Raw genomic sequence first — 11,023 nt, forward strand, 5'->3', positions numbered from 1 at the left:
GAGAGAGTCAGAGAGAGGGACAGATAGACAGGAAGGGAGAAAGATGAGAAGCATCAATTCTTCGTTGCGGCTCCTTAGTTGTTCACTGATTGATTTCTCATATGTGCCTTGACTGGGGGGGGGGGGCAACAGCAGACTGAGTGACCCCTTGCTTGAGCCAATGACCTTGGGATCAAGCTGGTGAGCCTTGCTCAAACCAGATGAGCCTGCGCTCAAGCTGGTGACCTCGGGGTCTCGAACCTGGGTCCTCCACATCCCAGTCCGATGCTCTATCCACTGCACCACCACCTGGTCAGGCTCTAAAATTAATTTAAAAAATAAAAATAAAAATAAACAAGGGTTATCTGACCAGTAGTGGCACATTAGATAGACACTGAGGTCCCAGGTTTGAAATCCTGAGGTTACTGACTTGAGCATATACTAATTGCAGGCTCACCAGCTTGAGCGTAGGGTCACCAGGTTGAGTTTGGGATTATCAACATGATTCCAAGTTATCTGGCTTGAGCCCAAAGGTCACTGACATGACTTGAGCAAGAGATTACTACTGGCTCAGCTAGAGCCCCCCAGTCCAGGCATGTATGAGAAGCAATCAATGAACAACTAAAGTGCCCCATACAACTACAAGTTGATGCCTCTCATCTCTCTCCTTCCTCTCTCTCTTCCTTACCCTCACCAAAAAAAAAAAAAAAAAGATTTAAAATTTATGGCCCTGGCCAGTTGGCTCAGTGGTAGAGTGTTGGCCTGGCATGCAGGGGTCCCGGGTTCAATTGCCAGCCAGGGCATACAGAAGAAGAACCCATCTGCTTCTCCACCCCTCCCCCTCTCCTTCCTCTCTGTCTCTCTCTTCCCCTCCCACAGCCAAGGCTCCATTGGAGCAATGTTGGCCTGGGCGCTGAGGATGGCTCTGTGGCCTCTGCCTCAGGCGCTAGAATGGCTCTAGTTGCAACAGAGCGACGCCCCAGATGGGCAGAGCATCGCCCCCTGGTGGGCATGCCAGGTGGATCCCGGTCGGGCGCATGTGGGAGTCTGTCTGACTGCCTCCCCGTTTCCAACTTCAGAAAAAATACAAAAAAAAAAATTTTTTTTAAATTTATATTCCAAGAATATCTGGAAAAATTCTGAAAAATAATTCTAAAAGAAAAGAGGAGATCGCCTCTTAAGCAGGTGTCAGGAAGCTTTTTTGGCTGAGAGAGCCATGAACGCCATATATTTTAAAATGTAATTCCGTGAGAGCCATACAACAACCCATGTACATTACGCATTATCCAATAAAAATTTGGTGTTGTCCTGGAGGACAGCTGTGATTGGCTCCAGCCACCCACAACCATGAACATGAGCGGTAGGAAACGAATGGATTGTAATACATGAGAATGTTTTATATATTTTTTTTTTCTACATGATTTTTTTTTAATTTATTTATTTTTTACAAAGACAGAGAGTGAGTCAGAAAGATGGGTAGACAGGGACAGACAGACAGGAATGGAGAGAGACAAGAAGCATCAATCATTAGTTTTTCATTGTGCATTGCAACACCTTAGTTGTTCATTGATTGCTTTCTCATATGCGCCTTGACTGTGGGCCTTCAGCAGACCGAGTAACCCCTTGCTGGAGCCAGTGACCTTGGGTTCAAGCTGGCGGGCTTTTGCTCAAACCAGATGAGCCCGCGCTCAAGCCAGTGACCTCAGGGTCTCGAACCTGGGTCTTCTGCATCCCAGTCCGACGCTCTATCCACTGTGCCACCGCCTGGTCAGGCTGTTTTATTTTATTTTTTTTAATTTTTTTTTATTTATTCATCTTTAGAGAGGAGGGAGAGGGAGAGAGAGAGAGAGAGAGAGAGAGCAGAGAGAGAGACAGAGAGAGAGAAGGGGGGAGGAGCTGGAAGCATCAACTTCCATATGTGCCTTGACCAGGCAAGCCCAGGGTTTTGAACCGGTGACCTCAGCATTTCCAGGTCAACGCTTTATCCACTGCGCCACCACAGGTCAGGCTGTTTTATATTTTTAACGTTATTATTTTTTTATTAAAGATTTGTCTGCGAGCCAGATGCAGCCATCAAAAGAGCAACATCTGGCTCGCGAGCCATGGGTTCCTGACCCGTCTTATATGTATTAAACATATTAAAAGCTATTCTTTTTTTTTTTTTTTTAATTTTTTAATTTTTTTTTTTTCATTTTTTCAAAGCTGGAAACAGGGAGGCAGTCAGACTCCCGCATGCGCCCGACCGGGATCCACCGGCATGCCCACCAGGGGGCGATGCTCTGCCCATCTGGGGCTTTGCTCTGTTGCAACCTGAGCCATTCTAGCGCCTGAGGCAGAGGCCATGGAGCCATTCTCAGCACCCAGGCCAACTTTGCTCCAATGGAGCCTTGGCTGTGGGAGGGGAAGAGAGAGACAGAGAGGAGGAGAGGGGGAGGGGTGGAGAAGCAGATGGGTGCTTCTCCTGTGTGCCCTGGCCGGGAATCGGACCCGGGACTTCTGCACGCCAGGCCGATGCTCTACCACTGAGCCAACCGGCCAGGGCTTTTTTTTTTAATGAATTTTTTTCACATACTGGTAAGAGTATGAATTACTAAGGCCTTTTTATTTTTTATTTTATTTATTTATTTATTTATTTATTTATTTATTTACAGAGACAGAGAGAGTCAGAAAGATGGATAGACAGGGACAGACAGGAACGGAGAGAGATGAGAAGCATTAATCATTAGTTTTTCGTTGCACATTGCAATACTTAATTGTTCATTGATTGCTTTCTCATACGTGTCTTGACCGTGGGCCTTCAGCAGACCAAGTAACCCCTTGCTCGAGCCAGCGACCTTGGGCTCAAGCTGGTTAGCTTTTGCTCAAACCAGATGAGCTGCCGCTTAAGCTGGCGACCTTGGGGTCTCGAACCTGGGTCTTCCGCATCCCAGTCTGACGCTCTATCCACTGCGCCACCGCCTGGTCAGGCAAGAGTTCATTCTTGAATTAGTATTTATTAGTCATTGTATTATTTTCCATATGAACAACTGTAAACCTACTTTTGTCCACCTGTATATAAATTTAGTTTATTATAAAGATGATATTCTAGATCAGTTAGAAAAGTTGGATTATTAAATAAAAGGTGTTAGGGAAATTGGAGAGCAATATAGAAAAAAACTAAAATGGATCATTACCTCACACTTTATAACAAAATAAATTTCAGATGAAGTGAAAGCCCAAAAATGCTGGAAGAAAACATGGGAGAGTGTTTGTTATATATGTAATGTTGCTAGACAAGACTTCCTCAGCGCTGGTGAAACACACAAATGAGAAGCTATAAAATAAAATGCTAATAAATTCCACCATCCCCCCAGCTTTATTGAAGTATGCTGAAAAAATAAAATTGTATATATTTAAGGTGTATGATGTAATGTTTTGATACTCATTAACATAGTGAAATGATTACCACAATCAAGCCATCACACCAATTAACATACCTGTCCCCTCACATAGCTCACATAGTTAATTTTTTTTTTTTTGGTGGTAGTGGTGGTGATGTAATAGAATGAAATAATCAGTCTTTCTGACTGCATCTTGCTTGAGCCTGCCTGCCCAGTTCTCATAATGTGTTCATTAGAAACTTTTGCTTATTCCTGCACATAGATATGCTAATCATGAAAGGAATCTAACATGTAGCCTAAGAACTTTTTTGTGTGTGTGTGACAGACAGAGAGAGTGACAGACAGACAGGAAGGGAGAGAGATGAGAAGCATCAACTCTTTGTTGTGGCACCTTAGTTGTTCACTGAATATAAGCCTTGACCGGGTGGCTACAGCAGAGTGAGTAACCCCTTGCTCAAGCCAGTGACCTTGGGCTCAAGCTGGTGAGCCTTGCTCAAACCAGATGAGCCCGCGGTTAAGCTGGCAACCTCGGGGTTTCGAACCTGAGTCCTCTGCGTCCAAGTCCGCCGCTCTATCCACTGCGCCACTTCCTGGTCAGGCTAGCCTAAGAACTATTGAAACAACTCCCCAAGGAAGGAAGGTATATACAAAAATAATGATTGTTTATCACAATATTTATAGGAACCTCTTGACCAATACTACAACAGCTAGAGTTTCTTTTTTTTTTTTTTTTTTTTTTAGAGAGGAGAGGGAGAGACAGAGAGAGAGAGAAGGGGGTGAGGAGCTGGAAGCATCAACTCCCATATGTGCCTTGACCAGGCAAGCCCAGGATTTTGAACCGGCGACCTCAGCATTTCCAGGTCAACGCTTTATCCACTGCGCCACCACAGGTCAGGCCACAACTAGAGTTTCTTGACCAAAAGCAAAGACATTTCATGATTCTCCTTAGCCCTGTGCTAATGTCCAAATGTCTGCAGTCATCAATCACCTAACCTCAAACCCTTCCCACCCACCTCCTACCCTGACAAAAAAAGGCCTGAATTTTGTACTTTCTCAAGACAGTTCTTAGGACATTAGTCTGCCATCTTCTCAGCTTGTTGGCTTATGAATAAAATCACTTTCCTTGCCCCAACTCCTTGTCACTCAACTTATTGACTGTCATGGGACCAGCAGTTTGAGCTTTCTTTCAATTACAATGAGAATCCCTGAGATCTACTCTCTTAGAAAATTTCAACTATACATTATTATTAACTCTAGTCACCATGATTACAATAGGTCTTTAGAACTTATTCATCTTATAACTAAAAATCTGTACCCTTTTTTTTTTTTTTTTTAGTTTTTTTTTTTTTTAATTTTATTTATTCATTTTTAGAGAGGAGAGAGAGAGGGAGAGAGAGAAACATAGAAAGAGAAAGGGGGAGGAGCTGGAAGCATCAACTCCCATATGTGCCTTGACCAGGCAAGCCCAGGGTTTTGAACCAGCAACCTCAGCATTTCCAGGTCGACGCTTTATCCACTGTGCCACCACAGGTCAGGCAAAATCTGTACCCTTTGACCAACATCTCATTTCCCCCATCACCCCCAAAACACTGATAATCACCATTCTGCTCTCTGTTATTATGTGTTACATATTTTTAGATTCCACATATAAGTGAGCTCATGCAGCATTTGTCTGTATGTGGTTTATTTCACTAAAATTCACTAAATTCAACTATTCAATTTTTTTTTATTCTTTTTTTTTTTTCTTTTCCAAATGAGAGGAGGGGAGATAGACTCTCCCATGCACCCTGACAGTGACCTACCCAGCAACCCTATCTGGGACCAATGTTCTGCTTATTTAGAGCCATGCTCACAATTGAGCTATTTTTAGCACGTGAGGCATCATGGAGCAATCCTTAGTGCCCCAGGTGATGCACTTGAAGCAACCAAGCCATGGCTGTGTAGGAGAGAGAGAGAGTATGAGAGAGATAGAGAGAGAAAGGGGGGAGGGGTGGAGAAGCAGATGGGCGCTTCTCCTGTGTGCCCTGGCCGGGAATCAAACCCGGGACTCCCGCACGCCAGGCCGACGCTCTACCACTGAGCCAACCAGTCAGGGCCTGTACTTTTTTGTAAAGTTTTTATTTATGACTTTAGCGAGAGAGGAAGAGAGAGACAGGAACATTGACTTGTTCCTATATGTGCCCTGACCAGGGATAGAACCAGCAACCTCTATGCTTCAGGACAATGCTCTAACCAACTAAGCTATCCAGCCAGGGCTAAATTTTGTATTTAGTAAATATGTACCACCCTTGGCCAGTTGGCTCAGTGGTAGATCGTTGGCCTGGCATGTGAAAGTCCCGGGCTTGATTCCAGGTCAGGGCACACAGGAGACGCAACCATCTGTTTCTCCACCCCTCCTCCTTCTTTCTATCTCTCTCTTTCCCACTACAGCCATGGCTCAAATGGTTCAAGCAAGTTAGCTTAGGGAGCTAAAGATGGCTCCATGACTCTGCCTCAGGCACATACACACAAAAAAGAATAGCTTGGTTGCCAAGCAATAGAGCAGCAGCCCCAAATGGGCAGAGCATCCCCTGGTTGGGGGCTAGGGTTAGGGTGCATACAGTGGTCTGTCTCTTTGCCTCCCTGCCTCTCAACCTCTCACTTGATTTAAAAAAATAAATAAATGCATAAATAAATACATAAAGATATACCAAATGAGTGAAAGTTGCACCATATAAATACATGCCCAAATGAATACATATATGCATTTGTCTGTGTTTCCTCACCTACTCCTATCCCCTGGAAAGAATCTAAGTGAAAGGTGTTCTTACTGCCCTTGAATAATTCCTTACACATAGTAAGTAGTCAGTGAAAATCTATCTAACTAATGAATTATTTAAAATAGTGAAAATTAAAACAAATGTGGGAAATAAAGTAATAATGAACCTGACCAGGTGGTGGCTCAGTGGATAGAGTGTCGGACTAGGATGCGGAAGGACCCAGGTTCGAGACCCCGAGGTCACCACCTTGAGCGTGGGCTCAACTGGTTTGAGCAAAGCTCACCAGCTTGGACCCAAGGTCGCTGGCTTGAGCAAGGGGTTACTCGGTCTGCTGAAAGCCCGCGGTCAAGGTAAATATGAGAAAGCAATCAATGAACAACTAAGGTGTTGCAACGAAAAACTGATCATTGATGCTTCTCATCTCTCTCCATTCCTGTCTGTCTGTCCCTATCTGTCCCTCTCTCTGACTCTCTGTCTCTGTAAAAAAAAAAGTAATAACGATTAAGTACATTTTGGCATACTCTTTTGATTGACTATTATGAAGTCATTGCAAATGTAATTATAATAACTAGCCTGACCTGTGGTAGTTCAGTGGTTAAGATGTTGACCTGGAATGCTGAGGTTGCTGGTTTGAAACTTTGGGCTTGCCCAGCCAAGGCACATACAAGAAGCAACTATAAGTTGATGCTTCCTGCTCCTTTCACCCTTTCTCTCTCTCTCTCTCCCTTCCTGTCTCTCTCTAAAAACAAAAACAAAAACAAAACTATAATATTAACTTAAAAAACAGACATTGTTCAGGGGGAAAGCAAAATGCAAAGCACTGTGTAGGTATGGTAGACTGTTACCACAATGGACCCAATGAACCACACCCTTCTCATATTGACTCTGGCTTCACCAAGTGACTTTTTTTGGACAATGGTACATTATCAGCAGCTTGAAAACTGTTTTCACAGTGGGTCTTAACCTCTCTCTTGCTGCTTTTGGAACCCAGCTGCCCAGGTGGCTGAAAAGCAGAACCACGGGCAGAAGCAAAAACGCAAGACTAGTGTGTTCTAAAAGGAAATTTTATTTTAAAAACCACCTGAGTGCAGACAGGCTGACACCAGCAAAGGGTGTCGGCCCTGAGGGAGGGATGGGACTAGGGTTATGTGGATTCATCAAAGGGCCTTGGGCTAAGGCAGCTGCAAGATAACTTCTGTTTGTGGTTGGGAATGGCACCACAGTTCCTCAAAATTGCCTGCACCCTAATCCAATTATCCCTTATCAGCATCCAGCTACAAGGGAGATCTGAGCCAGATTACTGAGTAGGCATATTCTGAGTATTCTCCTTCAGGCCTACATTGTTCTTAAAAAAGATGGTGGCTGAGTCGCCATTTTAGGATCAGTATCATGCTGGAAATATACCACCCAGCCCACAGCCAACACCAGACACAAAGTCTCATTCATAGAATGAGTTCATATGATAGCATCCAGCCTCAGGTGAACCACCAGATGACTTCAGTGGCATGAATGAGTCTAACAGCAAAACAAATGCCCAGTTTAGCTTTGCCCAAATTTACGACTCACAGAACTAGGTGGTGGTGCAGTGGATAGAGTGTCGGACTGGGATGCCGAGGACCCAGGTTCGAGATCCCGAGGTCGCCAGCTTGAGCGCGGGCTCATCTGGTTTGAGCCAAAGCTCACCAGCTTGGACCCAAGGTCGCTGGCTCGAGCAAGGGGTTACTTGGTCTGCTGAAGGCCCGCAGTCAAGGCACATATGAGAAAGCAATTAATGAACAACTAAGGTGTTGCAATGCGCAATGAGAAACTAATGATTGATGCTTCTCATCTCTTCGTTCCCGTCTGTCTGTTTCTGTCTATCCCTCTCTCTGGGGGAAAAAAAAAAAGATTTTACTTACTAGTTTTAAGCACTAAGTTTTGGGGTACTTTGATATAATATCTACTTTGCTAAAAATAAATGTGCATAGGTAGAAGGAAGGTAGCAGTACTGCTTACACAGAAGAAACTCACAGCAATCCTGTGATGAAAGAAGCTCAGGTGAAGAGGCCTCTTGACTAACCTCATTTACCAGCACAGAAACCAACATATTCTAGAGAAAAAGTTGCTTAAACAACAACAAAAAAGTCCAGAGGTTCTGTATAGATGAAAATATTTTGGAAATAGATTGTGGTGTTGGTTGTACAGCATCATGAATGTAATTGATGTCATTGAAATGTATACTTGAAAATGATTAAAATGGTAAATTTTATGACATATATTTTACCAGTTTAAAAAAGAAACCCAAAACCATATTCTTGGGCAGATAAAATATATTATGCTCATTTTGTTAAAGATGGCACTGCCCACGTGGAAGCCCATCTCCCAGGTGATGATATTAGTTGTCCTTCTTGTTTGGGATGGGTGTGATTATGTTAATATGTGTTGGGGGAGGGCTTTCGCACCAAAGGGTTTTAAAAGGAAGAGTGATTATGTTCTAGGATGAGCCCATGCTGGAGGAGAGGGCAGAGAAAGGCCACATGGAGGAGAGGAGAGGTAGGCAAGATGGCGGAGTGCTGAAGGAGAAGCCAGTTTGTGCAGAGAGAAGGAGATGGGGAACAGGTGAATAAGGCTAGTGAGCTAGAAACCTTTGATTCTGGGAAACTCGGATAAGTCAGTAGCTTTGTGAGCACTGAATGAGTGGGTTTTGGAGCCCAGTGTGTGTTTTTACTTGCCTGCCAGGTGCAAGCTAGGATTAAAGATGATGGCCCACCAGTTCTTGGCTCTGTTGTTTCATTACCATCTGTCCGAATCTAATGTGAACCTGCATTGGCCAGGCGGCTGTGATGGTGGCCGTGGCTACTGGCTTTACACATATGATTAGTCATCCATCATAAACTTTATCCCAACAATGGAAATCTTTCTCTGACATGCAGTACAAATGGCTGTTCAACCATGTTGGGCAGATAAAATATATTATGCTCACTTTGTTAAAGATGGCACTGCCCACGTGGAGGCTCATTGTCCAGGTGATTTTTTTTTTTTTTTTTTTTTTTTACAGAGACAGAGAGTGAGTCAGAGAGAGGGACAGACAGGGACAGACAGATAGGAATGGAGAGAGATGAGAAGCATCAATCATTAGTTTTTCATGGCGCCTTGCAACACCTTAGTTTTTCATTGATTGCTCTCTCATATGTGCCTTGACCGCGGGCCTTCAGCAGACTGAGTAACCCCCTGCCGGGGGCCAGTGACCCTGGGCTCAAGCTGGTGAACTTTTGCTCAAACCAGATGAGCCCACACTCAAGCTGGTGACCTCGGAGTCTCGAACCCGGGTCCTCTGCATCCCAGTCCGATGCTCTATCCACTGTGCCACCGCCTGGTCAGGCTGTCCAGGTGATATTAATGTGTGTTTGGCTAGGACCGCCCACAATCAAGCCCGCCAAAGGAAGCTTCCCAGGAACCATTTGGAAAGAAGCGATCGTCTGCCAGCCAGTGAAATTTCACCACGTCATAGTAGCTCCATTTCCCTAGAGGGACCCTTTAAATATAATATCTCCCACGCAGTTTAATCTTTGCAACTTCCCTAGCCTCCATCTTTCTTTCCTCGGGGCCAGGGAACCTTGCCGGGCGGGATGCTCGCTCTGTACTCAATAAAGCCGTTTATTATTCCACACTTTGCAGCTCCAGCCCCGTTCCTTCCTTCTCAGCGGGGAAAAATACCTTACAAGGGGGAGGGGTGGAGAAGCAGATGGGCGCTTCTCCTGTGTGCCCTGGCCGGGAATTGAACCTGGGACTCCCGCATGCCAGGCTGACGCTCTACCACTGAGCCAACCAGCCAGGGCCAAGAAGTTTCTTTCATTTCAAAGCACCTTTTCCTGCCTTCTTCAGCAAGATGTGACATTCACAGCCATAATCTGTGGCATTTACCCCTTTGCCTTCTGCTCCATGTCAACCTTTGCTTTAGTCAATTCTATGACACTAAACAAAGAATGGCATATCCTGACAGAGGAAGGGAAGGGAGTTCAAAACACCACCTCATGCTCAGTCTCCATACATATGAGCCCTTTGGGCAGGGACCAGGGCCAACTTAGTTTCCCTGATGGTCGGGATTCCTCATTGGAATGGTCAGCTAGCCTTCTCACTGAAAAGGTATTTGCTGTGCCTTCCCAGGGACTCTTTTATCCTAAACTTGGATCTGCTGAGATGGAGTCATCCCTCCCTTGAGGCACCAGTACTTAATATGAGGCCACAGCAGCCAAGGCAAAATCCTGGCCTGGCTGGCGGCTTTCTCTCCTCCTGTCAGTCCTTGCAGAGAGAGGATAGTAAGAAGATAGCAAAATTCCTTGGCAAGTAGAATGGGGAAACTGAGACAGAGGTGAATAAACTGGCTGAGCAATTTACAGCCAGATGCAGAGTGTCACTTCCTTAGAGATAATATCTAGGCCTCAATAGTATTTCAGCTCCAGGCCCAGGTGGGTGGCCAGGACCAGCTATAATGACTAATGACAGCCCCTCCACCCTTAACCTCCCCCTAAGGCCTAAGCCCTGGGGCTGACCAATATGAATATCCTATTGAAGTCCTCCCCTAAACTTCCAATTTTTTTTAATATATTTTTTTTATTTCTTTTTTTTTTAATTTTTTTAAAAATTCATTTTAGAGAGGAGAGAGAAAGGGAGAGAGAGAGAGACAGAGAGGGAGAGAGAGGAGAGAGAAGGTGGGGAGGAGCTGGAAGCATCAACTCCCATATGTGCCTTGACCAGGGAAGCCCAGGGTTTCGAACTGGCGACCTCATCATTTCTAGGTTGACGCTTTATCCACTGCGCCACCACAGGTCAGGCAACTTCCAATTTTTAAAAACCCTAAAACAAAGGACCTAGTTCTTTCCCCTCCTGGGAACCTACCCTCACATTTACCTACTCTCTTCCTCC

Source organism: Saccopteryx bilineata, chromosome 10 (assembly GCF_036850765.1).
Source record: "Saccopteryx bilineata isolate mSacBil1 chromosome 10, mSacBil1_pri_phased_curated, whole genome shotgun sequence".
NCBI classification, from domain to species: domain Eukaryota; kingdom Metazoa; phylum Chordata; class Mammalia; order Chiroptera; family Emballonuridae; genus Saccopteryx; species Saccopteryx bilineata.